At 50.1% G+C, this 24,873-nt stretch overlaps 1 protein-coding gene and 1 pseudogene across 4 annotated transcripts in view; one reads left to right on the top strand and one right to left on the bottom strand.

The window, feature by feature from the left end:
• CHST11 (carbohydrate sulfotransferase 11) overlaps window positions 1–24,873 on the top strand; it is a 286,833-nt gene that overhangs the window by 98,318 nt on the left and 163,642 nt on the right. The window lies entirely within an intron of this gene.
• Window positions 10,655–12,845, bottom strand: LOC141275750 (prostacyclin synthase-like; annotated as a pseudogene).

The raw sequence follows: 24,873 nt of genomic DNA, 5'->3' as shown, positions 1-24,873 counted from the left end.
CTGTAGACCCTGAGCCAGTTAATGACATTGGCATCGTTCTCCCATCCAGAATTACGGGAAAGAGGGACCTGAGGCTGCACTGGGGTGGGTGGGGAGGCGAGTTACTGAGTTATTGGAAAACCAGTTTCCATGCTTGTGATCAGAACTGTCTATTTCATTCATTGGCGCTACTCAGTCATCATTCCTTTGTTTATTCAACTGTTCAGTGTCACTATGGGGCCTTCTCAGGTTCACCCTCAGCGTGTTTGGTAAATGCCAAGCACGTAGCCTAGGAAATTCCCATCCCACCCACATCAGGGAGGGGTAGTAACTGAGGTTCTGCTCACCTTGTGGCTTGCTCCCCGGAGGAGGCCAGGGGACCCTGTTCCTTTGATCTCACTATGTCAGGGTCATCGTCCCTCCCTTTTTCTGGAGGCCGCCCCCCACCCCCAGAAAGGAGTACCTCTGGGAAGAGTGGGAAGCATGGGCAGTGCAGATTAGTAGGGTAAGGAGGACTTGACCCCAGGAGCAGGAAATGTATTTTGGTAATAGGGTTTTCAACTTTTTAGACTTGTGGGTTAAATTCCACGAACCTAGAATAACCCAGGGAGAAGTCTTGCTGGTTTTCTAGACTAGAGGCACATACCTTTCCCTTTTCCTCTTTCCCCCTCACTTCCTGTCTTCCTCTGCATATTTTTAACTTGTATAAAAGACATTGCTCAGAGTCTCAGGACTCAGAGCCACAGTGGGTCCTGGCTTAGGGACTAACTGCTACTAACCAGCTGTGGGACCACAGCCCAGCCGCCCTGGGCCCCGGTGGAGGTTGGGCTGCATGATTTTGAAGCCCCTCCTGACCTTGCCTGATAGGTAGGCTTCTGTCTGATTGCTGTGTCCAGAATCGTTAAAATGCATTGTCTTCCCAGGAGCCAACTCTCCATTAAACAGCTCCTCCCCGAGGCAGATGGAGCCCGCAGGGGGACTGTCCTTAAAAGCAACAGGTTGGGTGCTTGGCTGGCTCACAAAGGAAGTCTCCGGGGAGGTCCAGCCTCCCTGCTGCTCCCTGGGCAGGGGCTCTGGGCCCTCTCACAGCCCGAGGCGCGGGAGAGGAGCCCTGCCCTCTTGGAGAAGGGGTTACTGAGCCAGGGAGTGGGGGAAGTGCTCCCAGAGGCAGACCCTGGAACACTTGACAGAGGTGGAATGCAATCCTGGGATGAGCTCTGGAAGGACAAGAAAGACCTCCCAGGAATAGGAATGGTAGTAATACCAGCTGAGGCTTTCCTGACTCTTCTGTCTATGCAAGATAGTTACGTACATTATCAATAATACCGGGGATGACGTGGTGCCCCATTTTACAGAAGGAAACTGAGGCTCCGAGAGCTCAAGGGACCTGGCCCAGGTGACTCAGCTGGGAAGTGATGGAGCTGAGACTGGGAGCCAGGTTTGATTTCAAAGCCCACCCCCCCTTTCTATTGCCCCCAGCGAAAAGATCATAAGAGGGATGCAAAAAGGGCTTATAAGTCAGGTCACATTCACAGATAGGCACCTGGCGGTTAGGATTTGGACCGATCTTTTTGGGGGACACAGCTGAACCCACAATTGTGGGGATACCTTTAAGGCGAGAATAGGCAGAAAGCGGGGGGTAGGGCTCACGCATAGCTGGGACGCCTGAAGCTGGAGAGGCCAGTTCACGAGGGCTTTTGGACCCTGCTGAGGACTTTGGACTTAGTTCTGGACTAGGCACTGGGCAGGGTGGGGGGCGTGGAGTGTGAGTGTGGATGGTCAGGTGGGCGTGGTGAGCGCCGGAAGGAGGATGCATGGGACGAGGACAAGAAGAGTGTGATCTGGGGCCATCACGAGTCTTCTGTAAAACCCCTCAGGGAGAGACGAGCAGGGCCTGAACCCAGGCGTGGATGGAAGGGTGAGAGAGGAGGGGTGGGGGGTGACTGGGAATTGAGGTGGCCAAGTGGGCAGGGCTCGATCTTGAAGGCAAAGGGCAGGAGAGGAGGGAGTGTCTGTTGAGTGATTTGAAGGAGTTAGTCGAGGAGGGTGGACTTGCCCTTGAAGGAGCAGAGAGCACGACGGGAGGAAAAGCATGCAAGAGAGGCGTGGAAGCCTGGCCACTCCACCTCGTGGACCTCGGATTCATCTCCCAGAGAATGTGGGACCTGGCCTGGTTCATCTGAAAGGTGCCTTCGGGCTCTAACATTCCGGCTCTAACATTCCGAGGTTTCTGTGATTCTGAACCAGTGCAGGCTGCGGCAATCAGAGGAGGCTTCGTGGGGGAGGGGGTCTTGACTTGGGGGAGGATGTAGAGGGCGTTTCAGGGGTGAGGACGGCTGATACTGAGGCCCAGAGCTGAGCTGAGTGCTTTGATGAGCCCGGAGAACCTTTCCCCAGCAGGGCAGCGGCCTGGCCTGTCCTCCTGTCTCGGGACGTGCAATTACTGTCCCTCATCAATATTTCAGTCTCTGCTTTCACAGAGCGCCTCCCTCTGCCTTTCACCTTTGTCAGCAGCCTTCGTAAATAAAAAAGGAAGAAGCGCTGCCCCGCCGGCCCAGCCCGTAGGCCCGAAGACAGAGGGGCTTCCCAGGCCCTTGAAGCCTTTGCATTTGTTTGTAACTGGAGACAAAGGAGACTTCTGGAAACTGAGCCCCCAGTCCCTTCACCTGCAAACTGGGGGCTGTCATGCTTGTCCCCCAGTTCCTCAACTCCCCTCCCCACGGGTATAAAATTAATTCTGTTGTGCCGTCCTCCTTCTCTCCCTTCAGACAGAAACTCTTCAGCCCAAGCCCTCAGGCACCGGGAGCACCTCGAGTAGAGACCTTAGAGACTTTTCAGAAATTTTTTTTTTAATTAAAATTTAATTGACGTTATCTAGTTTTTGTTTTGTTTTGTTTCGGCTGCTCTGGGTCTTAGTTGTGGCACGCATGCGGGATCTAGTTCCCTGACCAGGGATCGACCCCGGGCCCCCTGCATTGGGAGCTCGGAGTCTTAACCACTGGACCACCAGGGAAGTCCCCAGAAATGGTTTTAACTGGTTGTCAGAGGCGGGGGTGGGCGGTAGGTGAAATGAGTGAAGGGACTCTGAAGCTACAGGCTTCTAGTTAAAACACAAGTGAGTCATGGGGATGTCGTGAACAGCATGGCGACTGTAGCTGACAGTGCTGTATTGCATGTTTGACAGTTGCTGAGAGAGTAGATTTTCAAAGTTCTCATCACAAGAAAAAATATCTGTGACTGGATGGATGTTGACTTATTGCGGTGATCATTTTGCAACATAGGAAAATATCGAATCCGTATGCTGTACACCTGAAACTAATGTTATATCTCAGTTTAAAAAATAGAAACTAGTTATGTCAGTTTAAAAATGGAAAAATTTTAGTTTTAAGCTTCTGTGTAGGTGACTACTTTTGAAGCAGAATCCTCACCTGCCCGGCATAAAGAAACGCTGCGGTTCGATTTTCCGTCGGGGGTCAGTGCGGAACCCTTGTCTCCTGTAAGTGGACAAGGCTGTGCCTCTGAGGGCAGAGCATATGTCACACAGGTTTGGGTCCCCCCACTGGGAGTCAGGGCTTGTGGTTCCTCAGGGTCATGCAGTGGGGTGGGGCGGTGCTCCCAGAACACCGTTGGCTCCCTCTCTAGCACTGCTCGACTGGGACACCTCCCTCTAGCATCTCCCTCTCTCAGCTGTGAATGCAGGGATAGGAACATTGTCTTGCTTGTGTTTAAATCTCTGTATGCTCAGAGCCTTATGTAGTAAGTATACAGTAAAGGTCGGTGGATACAGATTAATGTTTCCAAGTCATTTTGCAAATACTTACTGAGCACCTGCTGTGTGCCAGCCTCCCTTCCAGGCTCTAGAGATAAGAGCAGTGAACCAAAGAGACGAAGCCTGCTCTCACGGAGCCTCCATTCCGGTGGGCAAGACAGACTATCCATGCATGAACACGTGTGGCAACTGACGTGATTTGGGGTGATGAGAACCCCATTCAAGCAGGGTTAGGGAACAGAGTGGGAAAGCTATTTTGGAAGGGATGGTTGAGGAGGGCCTCTCTGAAGAGGTGACTTTTGGGTAGGCACTAAAGGGATGTGAAGGGGTGAGCCAGGTGAAATTCTAAGGGAAGAGTGTTGGTGGCAGAGGAAACACCAAGGATGAAAGCCCAGAGGTGGGGATGAGCTTGGCAGGTTAGGGGAATGGTGGCTGGAGTGGAGAGGGAGAGCTCCGCAAGGGCAGATCATGCAGGCTCTTAAAGGTCAAGGTTGGCTTCATTTCCAGGAAGTCTGTTGACGCAGAGGATGACCCTGGGCATTTCCTGGCAGTCTTCCACGTTGTCTGCACAGAATAGAATCCATTGGTAGAAATGGCTTTGTGGGGCGGCCCCTTGGGTGCCGTATGTTCTCAAGAACAGTTATTTGAGATCCTACTACGGGGAGACACTGAGGCGCGGCACCAAGGACAAGGCAGACTCGGCTTCTGCCTTCTAGAAGCTCTGTCCCGCAGGACTCAGGCTCCCTCCAGCCTACCCTCCTCCCTGCAGCTCCGACGGGCGGCACACCCCAAAGTGGGCTGGGGCCTGGGTTCCCCCTCCGTGGGCCTCCTGCGTGTGTCTGCATGGTGCGGCATCACAGCGTTCCCCTTTGCGGATTGGTCCATCTGGGGTATTAAATCTAGCATCCGGATGCTTAGGCTTGGCTCCCAGCCCAGCCACTCTGTGGCTCCCGATCTGGTGCAGTGCCTGCAGCCACGTGTGAAATACATCGATGTTGAAGGAATGGGTGAACAGCGTGTTGCTTTGGGCAAGTCACTGAATCTCCTGGTGTCTCCGTTTCTTACCTATAAAGCAGGGATAACAGAGAATTAAATGAGATAGTGCTTATGATAGGAGTCTGAGTCGCTGTGCCCAGCGTGTAGCAGGTGTGCAGGAAACGTAACTGCTATTTTTATGCCGTTGTTCCGGTCGTCCCTGAATGCTCAAGGCTTTCAGAGCCTAGTTTCCTTTCCACGTTCACTCCCCATCATATCTCTTTTTCTCCCCAAGTCTGTCCAAGATGAGACTCAATGATCATTTGCCAAAGTACTATTTTTCCCCCAATAAGACATTTGCCTTTTATCTCCAGGGGACTCTGATGGTGGGACTTGAAGGTTCCTGGCTGCACATGGTGATAAAAGTCAGAACCAGCTACAGCCGTCTCTGAACTGCCATCCTGGAAGAGACTTCAGAGACCACCTTGTGCAGTCCCCATATTTTTTAGGACATTAGTAAATTGCTTTCTGTATTGGACTGATACCTGGCATTCTAGGAGTCTGCAGGCAGCGTGGCAGGGGTGGGGAGATATGAACGCGTGAGGATGCCAGGGCCCAGGGGAGGAACCGTGTGGTCCTGACATCACCCAGCGGCGGTTAGAAGCCTGACTAATGAGTGCATTCTGCACTTGGTGATTTCTTGTTCTTGTCAGTGGTCCCTTGAGATTGGGCCGGTCTCCAGATCTTTTCAGAGATAAAGGAGCAGAGCATAGTGTTCTGTCTTCAGCAGCCGTCACATCTCTCTCAGCCGGGCGAGCTGGAGGGAAACGGAAACGGAGGCTGAGAAGTTGGGATGGAAACACGCAGACTATGTTTACTGAGTTTCTCTGAGCCATGGAATGGGCCATGTGGAAACTACGTTCTCGCTTCCTTGTGCATCCTCTTTTTTTTTTTTTCTCGTTACACGGGCCTCTCACTGCTGTGGCCTCTCCCGTTGCGGAGCACAGGCTCTGCATGTGCAGGCTCAGCGGCCATGGCTCACGGGTCCAGCCGCTCTGCGGCATGTGGGATCCTCCTGGACCGGGGCATGAACCTGCGTCCCCTGCACCGGCAGGCGGACTCTCAACCACTGCGCCACCAGGGAAGCCCCACAGCCTCTTTGTCTTCACTTCCTAGGGCCTGTCAACATTCCAGATCCTCCGGCCCTGCCCCACTGCAGCCCCTAGAGGTGTCTAGTCTGTGTTACTACAGCATGGAAAGGACAGGGCTTGGAAGCCATTCGCTGGCTGTGTGCCCGTCCCATGGAGTTAAACATCACGACTCTGGGCCTCGGTGTCACTGCTCGATGGGAATCTAGAATGTCCCGCACAGACAGGTCATGAGGCTTCAGGGTCCCCGTAAATTATTCTTTCTCCGTTGCCTCTCCTAAGGTCTGTCTCAACATCCATAGACATCATTATTGTCACTTGTGTCGCCTTTCTCTTCTTCCTTAGTTGCACTGAGGGCAGTGGGGGTCTTTCTATAAAGTGAAAGCTGCTCATAGTGGAAATCATTTTAGACCCTCACAGAAGTTATTATTGTGGCTCAACAGCTGTGCAGAAGTGCTGGGAAACCATTCCCCTGTCCCACCGGGTCCCAGTGGAGGAGAAACTTGTGACCCCCACCTTGGGGGCCTGTGCTCACAGGGAGCTTGTAGGAGCGGGTTTGGGAGGGATCTTCCCAACACAAACAGCATTTTTTTCTCTATTTGCAGCAAGGGGCTGGCTTTGAACCCGTGAGTGTGGCCTTTATAACTCAGTGCTCAGAGTGTTTGAGCTAATAGGCCTTTAGAGATTCTAAAAGAACCCTCTGTTTGGGACTCAGTTCTAAGATCCTGAAAATCATCTATCAGGAAGGTCCTTTGAGCTGATCCAGGTACCAGCAAACACACCTCCCATCTCTCCGTAGCGTGACCACAGCAGACATCACCAGTGGATCCTAGCACTTGTCTCCACACTGAGCTAGAATGGAGCCTCGGGATCCTCGCCCCACAGTGTCCAAGACTGAGAAACCCTATGCCTTTGCAGGTACAGAAATTGAGACCCGGAGCCTTACATATCCAGCTCAAGGCAGATCTTCTTGTTAGGTGGGCTGAAACATACACACACACACAAATGTTCATGCACACGTGAAGTTTATACTCATATAAAGTTTATATAAGCAGCTTTCATAATGTATAAACACACATGGATGTGTGTGTGTATAGTAATATATACATAAAACTTCTCCCCCTAGTTCTTCAAATCTGAGGTTCTCCATCAGGACCGATTCACCAGAGGCAAAATTTGCTGACGTCTCTAAAGTATATAAAGTGTACCGTCACTCCAATAAAATATCATAGCCGCTTCGGTCAGCCACATTAAAGCTGCAAGGATCTTTAGGAAATTGAGCCTCGTGGGTCAGATGGACCACATTTTGTGGAACAGGCGAAATGCATCTGAGGTTGAGGGTGACTGACAAGTTGGGCCATCTTTAGATAGGCAGGGAAGTGCAGTTACAAAATACCTTTGAGCTTCAATCAGATCCGGCAGAAAATTCAATCCTTTTCTGGAAGGCAGAGAAAGGTTTGTTTTAAATGGTGAGTTTCTCTTTGGGTAGAAAGGTGTTCCTTGGGTGCGTGGGACTTGTGTCACTGCCCTTACTTCCCTGCCTCCTCTTCCATTTCCTTGTGTCTCTTTAGATCCACCTTCCTTCTCCGGGAAACTTTCCCTCTCCTGACAGCCTGCAGCACCTCTAGTTACATTCCTGCTGAGATACACTGTCTTATGTTCTGTTGTTCTGTCCTCAGTGAGACATTCCCAAGCTCCAGTTGGGCACGAGCTCTCTTGCGGATCTGACTCCCTTCCTGAGGTATGGAGAGGGGTTCCAGGCCCACCCTGAGCTGTGTGGAAGGTTTAGAGGCTAGGCTGGTCCATGCATTTGTGGCTCCCCAGGGCAGGTCACTATAGGGAAGGACTGGTGTGTCTGTTCCTTTCCACACCAGGATTCACAGGCTTGGGCTGGGCCCCATCCCCAGGGCTGCTATTTAGGGCTGGGGTCTCCTTGCCTTCCAGCCTCACGGATGCTTTGATGCTGACTGCATGCAGGAGCCAGGCTCTCCTCTCTCTTTGCAGTTTACTGATGCTCTTCTGTCTTGGCAGCTCCCGTTGCCATGCAACAGCCAAAGGTACCGCGCCAGTGGGCCCCTCTCACTGTCTGTGCATCAGCCCTGCTGTCTGTCCCCCTTAGCGCTCAGTCCTGCTGCAGGATGGGGATGGAGGGACCTGGAGCAGCAAGCTGGGCCGATTTTAATTGAATTCTGCTTGCTACGCCTTCACTAATGATCTGTACGTTAGCAACTTTGAACAGAGCTAAGATGGGGTGAGAGTGGCTAATGGCTGGTTACCTAGTTGCTTCCTGGGACTTCGAATGTCATCTTGACGTTTTACGAACGTGACTCTTTGTTGCTGTGGGGACCTCCCCTAGAAATACAGTGACAGCCGCAAACTGTCATGCTTTGTTATTACTATGTGTTTGTATTCACTTAAGCATGAAGGCAATATTAGTTCCATTTTACAGAAACTACATCTCAGAGAGGTTAAGTAACAGCCAGGATCACACAGCAAGTAAAAGCAGAACTGGGATTCAATCCCAGGCAGTGTGGTTTTATAGTTCGTGCTCTTAACCAGTATTCTATACTGCCTTTCTACTTATAAAAGGTGAAACCCACCCTAGGGGATCTTAAAAAGCTAATGACCTACTTTCAAAGGCAGTGCTGCTGCTTTATGTATATAGCTACATTTATTAAGTACTTAATAAAGTAAGTACTTAAAACTGTGCTAGGCACTCTTTTAAGTGCTCTTATAATAGCTCATTAATACCCACAACAGTCCTGAGAAGTATTACTATTATTCCCATTTTAGAGATGAGAAAATTGAGGCAGGTGGAGATTCAGTAAGCAGTCCAAGGTCATAGAGCCAGGATGTGACAGAGCCCGAATTGGAACCCAGTAGTCTTGATTCCATATTCTACACACGTAAGTAAAACTACTAGTTTATAAAACAAAATAAGGCAAACTTCTTGACTTGGTGATTGTGGGGGAAGAAATTCTAGGGATAGAGAGGGACAGAAAACCCTCCGGGAGTTGCCATATTAGTTACTACAGCTCAGTCTATGAGACCCCTCATTTTTCAGAATGTTTTATATTCTGAATGAAAAAAAGAAAAAAGCACATGACAAATACAACCTGTCGAATTTACTTCAAGGAACAATCATTAGGATTTGTGGGCAGTTTACTTAAAAACCAGTCTCCCTTATGTTCTCAATATTCTGTCATGAGCAGTTGCTTTTAAAATTTAGAGAAGAACTCAGAGGATGTCTGATTCCATTTTGTAATCTTCCTAACTTGTTGCCTCGTAGCTGAGCACGTCGTAGGCACTTGGGAGCACAGTGCACATGCTGGATTGATTGAAAATTGAAGTCTTATGTGTGGGATTAGAAGACAATGAAGTGGAGAGATTCCAGGCTAGGTATTTAGGGACCACATTTTTGGGGTGCCTCCAGGGTACCCAGGCTATACCTTATCCATCTGTTCTCCCACTCGTGGATCATTGGGGGATAAATTACAGCATTGTCGGTGATGATGGTGCAGGTAGTATTGGGGTGATGTGGTCCTGGGAGCCCCCAACACCTGGCTTTCCCTCTTGAAGGCCGACACTCCATGTAGCCATGTTGATCCTGCTTCATAATCTTAGTTTACAGTTGGCAGAAGAGGACAAGATTGCGAAAGAAACCCTTTGCAGTCAGCGCGCTTGGCCATCCGAGCAGCTCCGCTCCACATTCTGCCAAATTGCTATATTCAGAAACGGTTAGCGGTTTTGACATATCTGATAACCTACAAAACCGACACGTCCTGGGTTTGATCTTCCCATCTGTGTCAGAGGAGCATGAAATGAGCATGCGAGCCAGGCTGTGATACAGCCCATTGGGGAGGATCTAAATTAAATCGGTGGCTCCCCTGCCGTCCCCCCACTCGACGGCTTTCCAGTCCCGTGTGCCCCCCACCACACCCCTTCCTCCCAAAGGGTTAAGTTACACAAGAGCCCAGGTGCCTGTTTCTCTCCTTCTCACCCTGTTTGTTCCTCTCCCCATCACTGTCTTCCTTGTTGATCTTATTGTCTAGGAGAAAGTTGACTCATTTGTAACATTTACCAGCCTCCCTCTCCCACTAGTAGGTGTGTGAGCAGCTGGGGGCTTTACCATCTGTGATCCTCCACACTTCCAGCAAATTCTCTTTCTACCTTTGTGGCGCTGTGCAACCAACCCAAGCTCCGCGCCTTCTCTGTGTCCCATCTACCCCCTCTCTCACACCAGAAATCAAGCTGGAGGGTGATGGGCGTGGGGTGACCTCAAAAAAACCCCCACTCGTTTCCTTCCTTCTAGAAAAATGTGCAGGCATTTAGTGTTAGGGATAGAGAAGTGAGTACACGGGGTTCCTGCCCTCAAGGAGCTCATGCTTTGGGGAGGAAAGGCAACAATATGGGTGTTCCTAATTGCTGCAGTTATCGAGCGCTCAGGATGTACGAGGCACCATGCTTTACCCAGATGATCTCATCTGATCCTCACAACAACCTTGTGAGCTTAGGAAGCCTTCTCATTTTATTTTATTTCTATTTTTTGGCTTTAGGTAATTTAATAAAAATTTGGGGACAGAATTTCTTTCAACAGATGCACTGCTAGGCCCCAAATGGCCTTTTTATGGCCAGCATCTGCTTTGACTGGTTAGGGTCTCGACCACACCACTGTCAGGGCCTTCCTTGGACGGCAGCCCGTGGGGCTGGGGGCAGAGCAGTGGGGTCTCCTAGTTTTGCCCCGTCCGCCCTAGCTTTAGTGGATATCATAAAGGTGAGAGGAGCTGGGAGCGGAAAGAGCCTCATTTTGGAACTTAACCTTTGCAGCAGATAATCCGCAGAGCTTTTGGTGTCTTTTCTTCGCTCCCCTTCTTTCCCCTCCACCAGACACAGCCTTCTAGGAAGAACAGTAGGGAAGGGATAATGCTTGGCACCGTTGGGTGTTCAAAGCTCTGTACCCAGGCCGAGCGCAGGCACAGAACGTTGGGCCACTAGGGGCAGGCTGGGTGCGTGGAGTCCCATCTGCCCCCGAGCCCAAGGCTGGATGCGGTAACGGACAGGCACGTCACGTTCCGGCTGCGTCAGCCCGAAGCCGTACCTGCCGAGGTCAGGCTCGGGCATCTCCACGTCCGGGCTGATCAGCTCCAGGTCAAAGCGCTGCTAGCACGAATTGTTTGGTGCTGCTGACGGCGTAACCCCTCCCCAGGCGCTGGTTGTGCCCCGCTCCCCAGGGCATGCTGTCATTCTTCAGTCGCTTCCCATCCTTGTAAAAGTCTTTCTTCTCTGATCCATCAGGGTTCAGGAATCGGTTGTATTTAAATACCTCTGGGTCTGTGTAGTTCTCCGGGTCCTTCTGGGGACTCAGGAAGGGGAAGAGGAGGAGGCAGTCGCCACATCGCAGGGTGAATTCCCGCCCATCTGCCACGGGCAAGGTCAGGTCCGCCACGACCTCGCGGGTGATGAAGGGTGCAGCGGTGAGCCTGAGGCCCTCAGCACGCTGTCCAGCACAGGCACGCTGTCCAAAACCTTCCGTGGGAGGGTGGTCATCTGCGAAATGGGCTGCTCTACTCGCAAGAGAATAGGCTCCAGCTCTCCACGGACAGCAGCCAGGGCCTCGGGATTCTTGAGGAAGAGCAGGGGCCAGAGGCAGCGGGACCCATGCTCCCCTGCGTGGCCCAGAGCTGCAGCGCCGGAGCCCGCGCCTGCATCTGCTCCGACACACCCGCCTCCTCCAGGTGCAGCAGGTAACTCTCCAGCCATTTGCTCCGGTGGGCCCGAGTGGCCGGCCTGGCTGGGGACGGCAGCTTCCACAGGCGGCCTTTGACCCTGCACACCTGCTCCCTATCCCCCAGTGACAGGGAGCCACGTGCCAGTTTGGGGAGCAGCAGGTCGAGCTGGCGGAAGGCGTGGAAGCCGTCGGCTGAGTGGATGCCGTCCTGGGCCTGGCTCTCCCGGGTGTGGGGCGCTGCCTCGACACCGTGCAGAGTCAGGTAGCGGCTCCGAGCGGGCAGCTGTAGGAGAATTCGAGGAGTCCCGTCGCATGCCAGCCACTGCCTGCTTCCCTGGTGTCACCCAGCGGGGCAGTGTGGAGGTTGGCATACACGGCTTCCGTGCGCGCCTGGAGTTCTTTGTGGAGGAGAGTCGGTTTCATCTTGGACTTTTCATCGCTGGGGCTGTAATGCGGAAGCTGCGCGTCAAAAATCCTCTCCATGAGGAAGACGGCGTAGGCGTGGAAGTCCAGCCTGGTGCGAGGCTCCCACACCACCATGTCATAGGAGTGTGGGTCCAGGAGGACGGTGGCATACCTGCCCCCCACCAGCACAGTAAAGATATCACCGTGCTTCTCCTTCATCCTAGTGAGGAAGCTGGCAGCATCTTTTCCAAACTCCAAAGCATAGCCCAACCAGGGGATACTGCCCTCCGGCGGAGGCTCTCCAGGTCGCCTCTCTGTGAGCCGGCTTCTCCCAAAGGCTCCGTTTAAGGGCTGGCACAGCACAGGGCTGGAGGAGACCAGTGTGCACCAGCCCTCTCCCACTCCAGGTCTGAGCCCACAGACAGGACACAGGAGCGGCGATGTTTGCACAAGAGGCAGGAGGGCAGGATGGTTATGAGCCTGACTTCAGCACCACACTTCCTGGCTTCAAATCCCAGCCATGCTTCTCGCTGGCCGCGTGACTTTGCTTCCCTACGCCTGCTTCCTCACCGCGTGCGCCGGCGGGTCAGCAGCAGCACAGCCAGAAGCCCAAAGACCATGGCCCAGGACATGGCAGGGCCGGCGACCAGGCTGCGGCCGCGGAGCGCTGTCTTCTCACTTCAGAGATGAGAAATGGCAGGGGTAGTAGGTAAATTGGCCAAGGTCACATGACTGGTAGGTGGTGGACTCGGCCCTCTGTCTTCAGAGGAGAAAAAATGCTATTATTATTATTTATAATAACATTTATTGACTATCTACCACGTGCCATGTATCAGGTGCCTACATGCGTGCTATCTTTCAGTCTCTCTGAAATACTCCGAGGATGGTTTTATTAGACAGTCATGACTTGCTGAGGACAACATGGTAGGAAGTGGCAGCTTGGGGCTGATACCAAAGTTGGTCTGATTCTAGAACTTCCAGGCTCCTAACCCCTGGGCTGTATCACCTCTCATTAGAGCAGTGCAAGGTTCACCATCAAACCAGCCACTTGTTAGAATGAAAGGAAGAGCTTTTAAACTTGGCTGCAGGCCCACAGGCATGGATGGGACCACCTCAGGGTACCTGGGTTCCATGTTCGCCCTGGCTGAGATGTGCGATTCAGGCGTCAAGTATTTTGCAGTGTGCCAGGCACTGTTGTTGCCGTGAGCCGGGCAGGGGGCGTCTTAGAGCTTGACGTTCAGGAGGGAGGGAACTGTGATGAGGTCCCTTCAGGTCGGGGGATCAGTGCTCTAAGGAAGACACACAGGATAATGGGATGAAGGGGATGCTGGAGAAGGCCTCCCTCAGGCGGGGCAACTGAGCTGCAGCCCGAGTGACAATCTGGGTGAAGAGGGTCTTGGCTGAAGCATAGAAAGTTCTGGAAGCAGGAACAGCTTGACCGTAGGAAGGAACAGAAATTCCTGGGTGTCTTCTGAGATCTCTGAGTGGTTCTGTGTGGCTGGAAGGTGACATCAGTGGGTGAGGTGGAATGCAGTCTGCAGACCGTCCTGCCTGAGTCACGGAGTCCCCAAGTGGCTCCCTTCTGAGGGAGGCCGTTCCGGGAGCAGCAGGGTTGGAGGCCTTTCCGATAGAGAGTGGAGAAACTCACTTTTGAAATAAAAGCGTTGGCTTCTCAAAGTCATGCTTATCACCTCTAAGCCAAAGGGCCGTGATTTGTAATCACAGGGTGGGTGGCACGCACAAGTTCTGGTCTTTTCTTAAATAATAAAAGTGTGAAAACGGTCATCTCTTAGATTTGTTCCCTACCAAGCGCCCCCAAGTGCAGCGTATTAATAAATACAATAATAGTTAATATTTCTTAAGTGCTCCTTGTCTGTGTTCCAGTGGGTTGAGAGTTTTTCTTGCATTAGTCTCTTTAGTCCCTATGAGAGCTCTGTGAGCTTAGTACTCTTTTTTTTTTGTCCTGGTACGCGGGCCTCTCACTGTTGTGGCCTCTTCCGTTGCGGAGCGCAGTCTCCGGACGCGCAGGCCCAGCGGCCATGGCTCATGAGCCCAGCCGCTCCGCGGCATGTGGGATCTTCCCGGACCGGGGCACGAACCCGTGTCCCCTGCATCAGCAGGTGGACTCTCAACCACTGCGCCACCAGGGAAGCCCGCTTAGTACTCTTTTTATTCCCCTTTGAATGATATGGAAGCTGAGGTCTAGAGAGGTGAAATGTAAAGAGCCCAAGGCCACGCAGTTGGGAGAACAGGGCCTGGAACCCCTCATGCAACAGCCTGAGGTGTCAGCCAGGGCAGGTACTATCAGGCCCATTTTACAGAGGGAGAAGACTGAGGCATGGTCATGAAAAGGGTGTGGAAGAGAGTCGGGCCTGGAATCTGGGTGTTCTGGTTCTGGCGGAAGGTCCACTAGCCGTGGGGAAGGTGGTGGAACCGCACTCTCTCCTTTGCCCAGACTTATTCAAGGATTCAAAGCCAAGGGCCTCCTTGAAGTTGGGAAAGAGCCCCTAGCAGCCTTCACTGGGGAGCAGGGGCTGGCGGCAGTCCCCGTGGCCACACCCCTTTGGCTGATTCTAAAGCCCATGTAAGGGCTGCATCCGGTCCACCTAACCCCCTGCTCAACCCTTTAATACACCCCAAGTTCCTCCAAATCACCTGGGACATTTTTAAAAGGGCACATTCCTGGGCTTTGAGAGAGGCCTGTTGAATCAGGATCTTGGTCATGGGACCCTGGAATCTGCATTGACCTCCCCCCAGGCAGTCCTGAGGGGCTTTCAGGTTGGAGAACCACTAGTCTAGGTCTCAGTACTGAGCGCTTTGGGAAGGGTGGAAATGGCTCTGGATTTCCTCTAAGGCTCTAGGCATGATGCTTAAACAAATTTCGTGGTTACTTTGGCCAGGGGAGAGGCTATTATCATCGGCCCCAGACATTTTGGGGACAGGCTGGAAATAGCTCGCTGGCTGAGTGTTTCTATTTTGTATCAGTATGATTAGGTGTGTCTGGGGGCTGCAGTCTAAGTCTTTTTTTTTTTTTGGTATCTTTAAAAAAATTGTGGTAAGATATACATATCGTAAAAGTGACCATTTTAACCATCTTTAGGCGCACAGTTCGGCGGCATGAAGTGCGTTCACGGTGCTGGGCATGCAGCCCAGTCCAGAGGGCTCCTTCTGGAACAGTCTAGGAGGGAAGGGCTGTGTACACATTAGGTGCTTAATCATTTCTTTCAGATGCCAGTGGAGCAGCGGGGGTTATTGGGGTGATGGGGTAAATTCTTAAGCATTAAGTAAGCATCCCCGCTTCAGACTTTCTTGTGAGCCACTTAACCTCAGTCTGAGATGCTGGTGGAGGAGATGCTGGTGAGCTATGTTTAACGTTCAATTTCTATTTCTGGGCCAGGCAGGACGATGAGTTCATTGTCTGGTCAATGCCAAGGGCTGGTCGATGCCAAAGGCAACTTCCCCTGCCTCCCCCAGTTCCCCAGCAGAATAGAGGCTATCTCTGTAAAGAATCCAAGTTTCCCTCCTATGTGTGTGTCGCTAAGAGGCAACCCACGGTCACAACTGGGACTAGGGTTTCAGATGCTGCCGACTCAAGACTGATTGAGTTGAGAACAAATGGGCCTTTTTATATTTAAGAGGAGATTTTTTTTTTTTTTTTTTTTTTTTTTTTTTTTTTTTTTTTTTTTACCGTGTGTCAACGAAAGATCTGTAGACCATCTTGTTATAAATTTCACACTGCTGACTTCATACGTATGAGAGCGCTCACGACCCATTTACATTTTTTGGTGCATTTGGGTTCATTTCTGTGGTTACCACTCTGAGAAGGCCTACAAAAGCTGGCTTGTTCAGTGGTGGAGCACGTTGCCAATGGAATTTGGTGAGCCTCACAGCAGTGGAGGGGAGGGCGTTGGATCAGCACGTGCACTGAGTTACAGAAGGATTGAATTTTGCAGCTGGAAGGGAACTTCTATAGAGTAACCCCCCTTATTTTTTTTTTTTTTTGCCGTACACGGGCCTCTCACTGTTGTGGCCTCTCCCATTGCGGAGCACAGGCTCCGGACGCGCAGGCTCAGCGGCCATGGCTCACGGGCCCAGCTGCTCCGCGGCACGTGGGATCTTCTCGGACCGGGGCACGAACCCGTGTCCCCTGCATCGACAGGCGGACTCTCAACCACTGCACCACCAGGGAAGCCCACCCCCCTTATTTAAAGATGAGGAAATTGAGACCCAGAAAAGGGGGTGGGTGCTTACCCAAGGTCACCCTGCTAGTTAGGAACCCAGCCCAACACGGGCCTCCTGGTCCCCAGCCCACTGACTTTCCGCTGCATCAGACCTTTCTAGTCCTTGAGCTCTGGCTTCCATTGACTGGTTGGCTTTGCAATATTAAAAGAAAAACCCTGAAGATAAGTTTTCCTGGAACGAGAAGTCTTTCCAAAATCATTTATAGATTATGTGCCTTCTCCAATTGCCTTTTCCTGTACTCGGGTAGAATCAGTCTTTGCTCCTGGGCAGACGTTTCAGTTTCTTTCCTAAGATCTTGATCTTCCTGGTTACGTTTTGGAACCCCCTGCCTCTGCTCTGATGAGAGCCCTGGGCACCGAGGCTCTCTTTCCAGGATGGCGGCACAGCTGGTTTGAAAAGTGGAATATTGAGTCATCAGCTTTCTGGTGTGGCTTATCCTTTCCCAGAATTCTGAAGTCCCATCTGATGTTATTTAGTCACTGTCCTTTCAGTCTGGGAAATGATTCAGATATAAGCTACACAAAGAACTCAACAGAGCCCTCTGTGATAGGGGTGCTTGAGGAGACATGGAAAGCTGGCTCTATTGTTTGGACACCAACCATCGCTCGAGAGCCAGACCCCTCACATTCCTGAGTAAAAACTTCTAGGAAGGTTCTGGGCTCTTGTGATGTACAATCGTCTCAGCTGCAAAATCAGATTAATTGATTGACTAAATATTGTGTTTATGGAGGACTTATTTTGTACTGACCCCACTCAAAGTAGGAGGTACAAAAAGGAATTTAACATGGTCTCTGACATAAGGAAGAAGCCATATGAGTTGGTGCCTAGGTATCTATTAAGGAGCTTTATTACATGCTTCTGTTGTTACCCTTAAAGAATCAGAGAAGGTTGCTAGAAGAACAACAAAGGGCACTATTGAGCCTTGAAGCTCAGTGAGGGCTGATCTGTTCTCTTTCACCTCTGTGGTCCCAGGACAGTGTGGATGCTCAAAGAATATTTCTTTCCATGCACAACCCCTCCCCCGCCTTTTTGTGTGTGTGTGTGGTACGCGGGCCTCTCACTGTTGTGGCCTCTTCCGTTGCGGAGCACAGGCTCCGGACGCGCAGGCTCAGCGGCCATGGCTCACGGGCCCAGCCGCTCGGCGGCATGTGGGATCTTCCCGGACCTGGGCACGAACCCATGTCCCCTGCATCGGCAGGCGGACTCTCAACCACTGCGCCACCAGGGAAGCCCTCTCCCCTGCCTTTTTAAAACAAACTTCCATAAAGGAGGCACCTTTTGTGCAGAGGGATAAGACTGAACCTGGGCCTGTATTACCTGGGTTTGAGTCTCTGTTCCACCACTGAGCTCTGTGCCCCTGAGCAAGTCACTTATGTCCCTAAGCCTCCATTTCCTCATTGATAGAATGGAGGCATCATGATTCATCTTGGGACCGTGGGTACATCACTGAACCTCTCTGATCGGGGATTTCTCCTTTTTAAAACAAGAGGCAGTGAGGATGCGTGTGGAAGGCCCACTGGAATAGGCATACAGCTAAACAAGTATTCATTGTTATTCATTCCGTGTCAGGAATGGGCTGTTTTACTCTTTCACCTCCAATGGAGTTTCAGGAGAATACGTCCATTCCAACACAGGTAACTTCCAATTGCCAGTGTGTTGGTGAATCCCCTGGGCTGCATCCCTGCCCTCCCAACCCCGATTCTGCTGCTGTGCTCACAAAACACAAGGTCGTTGGAGAAACTTTTGAGGCCAAATGTAACTGGAGATAAAAGCTAAACGTTCAAGGAGCCCGCTTAGCAGCCCCAGCTGACCAGAAGCGACGTTTTGGATCACCTACTGCTTCTGAATGGCTTGGGTCACCACACCCTCAATTATCACCGGCAGTGATCGTTGAGAGGCACATGGAATGGTTATTTACAAATGGTTATTTGTAATTGAAGACCACAGATAATGGTCACATAAGGTCAACCCTAGGTAATCAGTCCCTTTTATTTCTTCTTTTTTAAAAATTTCATTTATTTATTTATTTTTGGCTACATTGGGTCTTAGTTGCTGTGCGTGGGCTTTCTCTAGTTGCATCGAGCAGGGGCTACTCTTCGTTGCGGTGCACAGGCTTCTCATTGCGGTGGCTTCTCTTGTTGCGGAGCATAGGCTCTAGGGTGCGTGGGCTTCAGTAGTTGTGGCTTGCGGGCTCTAGAGTGCAGGCTCACTAGTTGTGGCGCACGGGCTTAGCTGTTCCGCGGTGTGTGGGATCTTCCCGGACCATGGCTTGAACCCGTGTCCCCTGCATTGGCAGGCGGATTCTTAACCGCTGCGCCACCAGGGAAGCCCAGTCCCTTTTATTTCCGATAGACATTTGAAGAAAAGGCTTGAATTTTGAATAAAACCATTTGCTTTTTGCTGTCACGGCCCTTCAGTTATTTCATTAAGGGATTGAAGTCAGAAATCATTTATGACTTTTCCCCCATACGTTATAAATTTGGGGGATAAACTATCTTTGGGGATTTCTGTTAACAAGAAGGAAGAGTCTAGGCTTAAGCAAGAGTATAAAAGAAAATTGAAACTAAAAATTGGTTTCTCGATTTGACTAAAGTAAAGCCAAAAGCTTTGACTACATGCATGGGCCAGCATAGTGAAGGTCAGGATGTTAAAACAAAAATGTTTAATTACAAAGAAGTTTAATTACTTAAGTTTAAGTTCGACATTGGGCTGCCTGTTTCCAAATACCCTGAAGCTCAATTATGCTCATCGTGAAAAGCGTGTGTTGATGTTTATTGAGATCAGAAGGAAGTGAAAGGCCAAAGTGCTTTCCCTCTGTTTCTGTGGCCCTCCCACTTCGGTCCTGATTTCCCTCTCCGTGAAGTCACTCGCCTTTGACCTTGGACATCCAGGAGCTTACTTCTCCCATCAGAACCTCTTAGAAGCAGATGCTTCCTGCATCCTCGCTCTTATGGACTTGGGTCCTGCTCCCAGGATGCTGACCTCCTTGACCTTCTGCTGGAGGAATAACCTCAGACTTGGTCAGATGGAGGATCACCGAGAAATCACCATGATCTATTAATATTTTTGAGTATTAGTATTATATATCAGTGTATGTATATATCTATTCACATATATGTCAAGCATGACTGTGTCAACGGTTTAACAAAGTTTATGGGAGAAAAGCTTGATAATCGAGAAAACTCTACCCCTGTTTGTTGCTTTTGATGTTGTGGTTTTTCAAACGTTTCGAAAGCTGGTTGTTATTTGATTTGGTGGCTTAACATTGGAGACACTGTCTGGGATTTATGGCCTCAAAAATTCTATCACCCTGGGCTTCCCTGGTGGCACAGTAGTTAGGAATCCACCTGCCAGTGCAGGAGACACGGGTTTGTGCCCCGGTCCGGGAAGATCCCACATGCCGCGGAGCGGCTAGGCCCGTGAGCCACAACTACTGAGCCTGCGTGTCTGGAGCCTGTGCTCTGCAACGGGAGAGGCCGCGACAGTGAGAGGCCCGCGCACCGCGATGAGGAGTGGCCCCCGCTCGCCGCAACTGGAGAAAGCCCTCGCACAGAAACGAAGACCCAACACAGCCAAAAATAAATATAAAATAAATAAATTAATTAAAAAAAATTCTATCACCCTTAGGGCTAACATCTTTAGCCACTTTGCTCTACCCTCTGACAGTGAAGTCCAGGCAGTTATTTGGAGGAGGGTTGGGTCTTATAATAAGGGGATCTTTCTTGGTTCTGCTAAAGACCGTTACTCCACTCTGCCCTGACACTCACAGGGTGTGGTGGCTTCCAGTGTTACTCAGGCCACTGGTTCAGGGACCTCGGCGTTGTGATGAATGGCTTGGGTACCGGGCTGTCTCAGGGGGCTGCTTATCCTGGAGCCTCCTGCCTGCACCCGAGCGAGCCTTCTCTTTGGGGTCACCCTCAGAGGGTACAGGGCATTTTGATGCTGCGGCACTGTGTTATTTGGACTTGAGGATATTTATCTTGGCTTGGAAAAGAAAGCATTAAATTTGCGGTCAGGGGAGACTGAGAAGGAGAGAGGGAGGGAGAAAGGCAGGGGGGACACATTCCTTCCAGGGGTTTGGACTTTAAGATGAGGCATGGGGATGGGGATGAAGGAAGGCCCACAGGTCTGTGGAGAGCGTCAGGGATTGTCCCCACCATCGTCATCATCCTATCCGATCGAAAAAGGCTATGACTGTAAGATGCCCCTCGGTTTCAGAGAAGTTAAAAAACATGAAAATGACATGAATCATGGTTGGCAACGTTGGTGCTTTCATCTCACGTAATCCTCTTAATCTTAAAAGGCAAGTTCTCTCGTTCCCATCTTATCGGTGAGAAAACTGGGACCCAGAACTTGCAGAAGATCACTCATCTGGCTCTAGTGTAGGAGCCGAGATTGAAGCAGGTATTCTACCACCCTTAGGGCTGACATCTTTAGCCACTTTGTTCTACCCCCTGTCAATGAAGTCCGTGGTGTTTGAACACTTTGATGTCAACATTTTGACCCAGCTGTGTCAGACAGATACGTTAACTGCGTTCCATTACTTTTAGTAAGTAACTTAAAACCTCATTGACATGTTTTCACATTATTATTCTTTTTTTTTTTTTTTTTTTTTTTGCGGTACGCGGGCCTCTCACTGTTGTGGCCTCTCCCGTTGCGGAGCACAGGCTCCGGACGTGCGGGCTCAGCGGCTATGGCTCACGGGCCCAGCCGCTCCGCGGCATGTGGGATCTTCCCGGACCGGGGCACGAACCCGTGTCCCCTGCATCGGCAGGCGGACTCTCAACCACTGCGCCACCAGGGAAACCCACATTATTATTCTTAATAAGGGCTGGACCCAGGGTTGTGAAATGCTGCTTTCGGTGTGTTTCATGTCTGCTCTGCTCCTCCCCCTCTCCTACATCAGGTAGATCTCTGTTGATAACATTCAGATAATAAACGTTACCTGCTATATTAGTTTAGAGAGTCTGTGAGTTACTGGCTGTGTGACTCTTTGCAGATACCTCTCTGCACTTGCTTCCTCGTCTGTAAAACGGGAATGATAACACTTACGTTTCAGGATGGGAGTGAGGAAGGGAAGGTTAAATAACGTTTACTAAAGTCCCTGGCGTTCGGCATGGTGTATAATAGGAACTCAAAATATGTTCAGCTTGTTCCTGTCCCCCTTCTCCCTGGGTCACCGGATAGTAGTTGGTCACAAGCCCTGAACCAGAACCCTTTCTGACACACCTGGCCATGTCTCATATATATAGACAAGCAAGTGGCTCTCACATCCCCTTGTAGCTGGAATCATTTGCAAACACCTCATTATTGTTTTACAGCTTTTTAATTTGCCCGCGCAAATAGAGCCTGCCTGGCTGACTTTGAAGGAATTTTCATATCTAAACGCAGCCTGCATGTGTGTGCTGCACCCCAAGGAGGCAGGCCTTCCTGCTTATCATGCCAGCGAGGATCTTGTGCATGACTTCCTTACTTTTCGGAGAAAAGATGGGACTCAGTCTCTCCATATTGCCAGAAAGCTTTTTTTGTTGTTTGAAAAAAAAAAAAGTCTCAAAATGGGAAATATTTTCCTGGGGAAAATCGCTACGGTAACTCAGGTCCTTTCTTGCCCCTCCTTGGGTTCATTCCCATCCCATTGCATGTCTTCGGAGGGACTGTGGAGTGAGGTTCAGCCTTACATCTTGGATTCCCTAAGAGGGAGGGAGGGAGGGAAATGGGAAGTGTGGGCGTGTGTAATAGGATACAGCTGCAGTGGTCTTTTCTCTCTGACCATATTTCAAGAAGGATAATATTTGAAGCACAGCTTAGCTTCCCCCAAAGGCCACATGTGCCTTTTCTGCCCCCATCCTGAGCTCCCCTGCACTCTCCTGCACCTGCCTCATCCCTCCACTGCTTGGTGGTGGCAACATAAATTACACTTCAGCAACTTGTGGCCCTGAGACATGCAAAACTTAAGTGCTCTCAGTTTTCAAAGACCTATTGGGGAAGACTGTCCACATCAGTGGCTGCAGATAATTTTGGTGTTGTCTTTGGGAAAATTCCAGCTTTTTGTTTAGAATGTCTCTGGCTTTCCAGTAGCACCTTTAACACTGAGAGCTGATCTGGATCTAGTATTATATTGAAGCCATCATTTTTAAGTGTGATAAATGGTATACAACATGGAAGAAAGGCACGAGGCACCCTGACGATTGTTTTCATTTTTATATGTGTGCATTCACCTAGCCAAGATCCTTATCCTCATAATATTATGAATTCTGCTGCTTTCATTTCAACCTCTTTTCCATATCTTCACATTATCACTTTTAATAACAGTATCATTTTTTGAGTAGTGAATATACTGTGATTTGTTAATGATGTACCTACGTGGACCATGATTTATGAAATGATTCCTCTGATCTTGGACATCTTAAGAGTGTTTACAGGTTTTTCCCATCAGAAGGGAAATACTATGGTAAACATCTTTGTGCATAAACCTGTTAGCTTCTGTTGAATTGTTCCCTTGGTGTAATTTCCCAAGAGGGAAATTGCTGGAGTTGAAGGCGGTAAACATCTTCGCAGTTCCAGTGATGCAGCGCCTATGGGGGTGTTTTTAAAATCAGTGTTCTCTCTGCTGGCGTCTTGTGCCAGAAACATATCAGAAGAAAATAATACAAGTGAACAATTAAAAAGATAATTTCCATCTTTAACTCATCTAGACATATGGAAATGAAAATGTGGGTTTGCGTAGATGGGTGGCTGGCTGCCTTGGAAGGCTCCAGCTCTTTATTACTGTGACTGTGTCTTTCATTGTGGGAGATGATCTCTAGCTGTCTTGTGCTTCTGGAGAAAAGGTATGCACGCTCTCTGTTCACCACCCCCGCTTCAGCATCCTGAACCTGCCTTACGCTCATTGGGAGCAGAATGGTTAGACCTCCATCGTATGTCGCCAACTGTGACGAGAGTTCCTCTCCCATCCATGAAATAACCTAGTGTCCACAGATTAATATGTGTATATCGTGTGTGCAACAGTTAGATTTTGGGTTGGAATAGAAGAGGATTTTGAGGTGTTCTTTTGGGAGATAGAAAAAGAAGGTACTGGACGTCAGGGATGGTTAGCTAATTGTAGCTTATTGAGGACTTATCTCAGACCAGGTGCTGTTCCAAACACTTGACATGGAAGAATTTATTTAGTGCTCAAAACATCCCTACTAAGTAGGCATATCATTATCCCCATTTCACAGATGGAGTAACTGAGGCCAAGAGCTTATCTTGTCAGGGTCACACAGGACATGAACCCACGTGTATTCGTTTCCTAGAGCTGCCATAACAAAAGTACCGCTGTGTGCGTCTGTCTGTGTCCTCCCTTCTTATAAGGACCAGTCATTGGATTTAGGACCCAGTCTAATCCAGGACAACCTCTCTTAATTTAATAACATCTGCAAAGACCCTATTTCTAAATAAGATTCCATTCTGAGGTTCTGAGGGGACATGAATTGAGGGGGACAGTATTCAATCTACGACACTATGGACAGGGTGGAGAAAAGGGAGAGAAGGCAGGAGCCCAGGCAGGAGCAAGTTTTGACCAGATGGCCCTGAGAGAGACACAGGATGGGCGACAGTCCCCTTGGGCCTTTGAAGAGGCTGTGAGCCGGGAGCGAGTGGAGGAACCCTGTGCAAGAGATGGGGGTGCCCGGCACAGCCTGGCTGCATCAGCGTGAAATGATCCTGCCCGGAGCCAGCTAGCTTTGTGGGAATCTCTTTAAGGAGTAGGTTTGGGGTTAATGCCCTGCCATGCTTCAGTAGCTTAAGGAAAGGTTACCTAGAATATTTACCTTCTCAAGCAGTCGAGTGATTCATTACACCGTGTCTCTGAACCTGTGGGGGAAGCCCAGAGGCAGACATAAGTGTCTCCAGTCGTAAAGTCAGACTTGGAGCACCAGCCCCAGGGAAGAAAGTATTTTGGCATATCATCTGCATCACTGCAAAATAAATTTATAAGCGTTCCAAGAAAACTGCAGGGGAGAGTGTAGAAATTCTCCAGCAAGCAAGGAAAGGTAAATGAAAATTAACTGTACCATGCCCATTAATTATTCCTTCCAGGTGTGTCGAACGTAATTAATACGACGTGGACTGCCGTGCTGTCTCTCTTGTTTTATTTAGGTGACCGTAAAAGGTAATTTATAAGGGCTTTCCTAGGTTAACTGCCAATTTAATTCCTTGGACTGTGTTTTTCCACAGGCTCTTAGGTTTCTCAACAGTAAAATTCATCCACCGCTGTAGGGGTTTTCAGGAATTTGTGATGAGGTTTGGGTTGGGGGCTGCTTCTCCTTTACCTGAGATGCTCAGTGTCTCCACCCTGAGACCAGCCCGAAGGTGCCAATGCCTGTTAATCCTCTGTTAATGTGAGCGTTTTCGTGTCACTGAGTGTGGCGGTTGTGTACAGAAGAAGCTTTTAAAGAACTTTAAGTTATAAATCTAGCAAGCTAGGCTTTAAGTTAAGAATCTTACTCTGCGACTCATAAATCTAGTAAATTTTTTTTTTTTTTTTTTGCGGTATGCGGGCCTCTCACTGTTGTGGCCTCTCCCGTTGCAGAGCACAGGCTCCAGACGCGCAGGCTCAGCGGTCATGGCTCACGGGCCCAGCCGCT

This window comes from Tursiops truncatus, chromosome 11, assembly GCF_011762595.2.
Source record: "Tursiops truncatus isolate mTurTru1 chromosome 11, mTurTru1.mat.Y, whole genome shotgun sequence".
NCBI classification, from domain to species: domain Eukaryota; kingdom Metazoa; phylum Chordata; class Mammalia; order Artiodactyla; family Delphinidae; genus Tursiops; species Tursiops truncatus.
The sequence above is the reverse complement of the archived record's forward strand: the minus strand, read 5'-3'. Positions and strand labels throughout refer to the sequence as shown.